Here is a 1,453-nt window from a genome sequence, read left to right as displayed (position 1 = left end):
CTTGTGTGTTCACGTATGTTTACATGTGTGCATTCCAGGCAGACGGGGCGCATCGTCCTCCCGAAGCATTGCGGGAAGGCCTTTGAGGGCATCTCTGCTCAAACTGACCTTTGTCGTGGCGAAAGGCCGTGAAACCTAAATCCAAAACATCGGCCTTGGACCTAGGAAGACATCTCCCTGTGTCAGTCTTGTGCCTTTCCTCTGATGGAAAACGTTGAAATTAACTATTTCAAACGTGTTGGTCTTTTTGTTGTTGCTCCCACTAACTTCCACTAAATTTCAACTCTGTAACACGTTACCAAAGCTGCAGAGTGCTAGGTTTAGAAGCTCACTTATCAGAGAAGGAATAATCATTTGTTCAAGTAAGCCAAAAGTATTCTAACTACATGCAAGGTGTTATAGGGGATGCAGAAGTAAACAAAACCATCTACCAGCCTAAAACTTGGAATTTGGTGGGCCAAAAATGACACAAATGGCTCCAGTTTTATAATTGAGACTTTAAAAATCTGCGGAGACCTTTGAGAAGTTGCACGTTAATCACGATTCGAAAAATAAATAGGAAAGACTCCCTTTTAACACAGCCTGAGAAAATTGTTGCATTTGGATGGGCAGAGATGGTTAAGAAAGGGTTTTCCAGATGGAAACAAATCAAGGGGGGAAATAAAAAGTGTCTTAAGTGTGTCAGGGGCTATATATATGTTCACATATGTTTGTATATATTCGTCTAGTTTCTGTAAGGCTGGTTATTCATATTTCAAAAGAAATAAGCTCATGTTTAAAAAAGAAGATATTTACCTTCCAAGGTTATTCACTTCCTAACTAGTGAATTGCAAATGGGATCTGATCGTTATTATTTTGTTAACATCTATTTTGGAGTGCCTCTTAACACTTTTAGTGCTGTATAAGAAATGTCTCTAATTCTTACTGCGATCTTGCAAGGTACCATTTTAGCAATGAAGATACTGAGCTTTAAAGGGGTTAAGTTGTTTGCTGAAGGCCACATAGCTTGGAAGCAGATCCAAGATTCAAAACCAAATCTGCTTACCTCTTAATCTCAGGCTACATCTAGTTGCATCAAAGCAGGAATACTTAATAAGTTTAGACAAAATCTGACTGAACGTCTATGTGCATGTTAGGGCTGAAGTAGGATATAAGGCTGAGAAAGTAGATTGGAGGTAAACCATAAAAATATTTGGACATACAAGTCAAGTTGGATTATGTGAGCATATAAATATATCCTATTTTGTTCTGGAAAGGATTTGAAACAAATTTACCGTAATACATATCAGGGTAAAATAGCTACATGATGAAATCAAGATGGATTGGAAAGTAAAAAAAAATCCTATACAGTTATTAAAAAGAATTAAAATTTGAAATCCAGCCTTCTTAACCTCAAAAGAGAGGAAGGCATAATTGTTACAAGATTCACACTTACCTGAAAAGTCAGACAAAT

This window comes from Carlito syrichta, unplaced genomic scaffold (genome assembly GCF_000164805.1).
Source record: "Carlito syrichta isolate Samal-C Ts95f unplaced genomic scaffold, Tarsius_syrichta-2.0.1 Scaffold307322, whole genome shotgun sequence".
Classification (NCBI taxonomy): domain Eukaryota; kingdom Metazoa; phylum Chordata; class Mammalia; order Primates; family Tarsiidae; genus Carlito; species Carlito syrichta.
The sequence above is the reverse complement of the archived record's forward strand: the minus strand, read 5'-3'. Positions refer to the sequence as shown.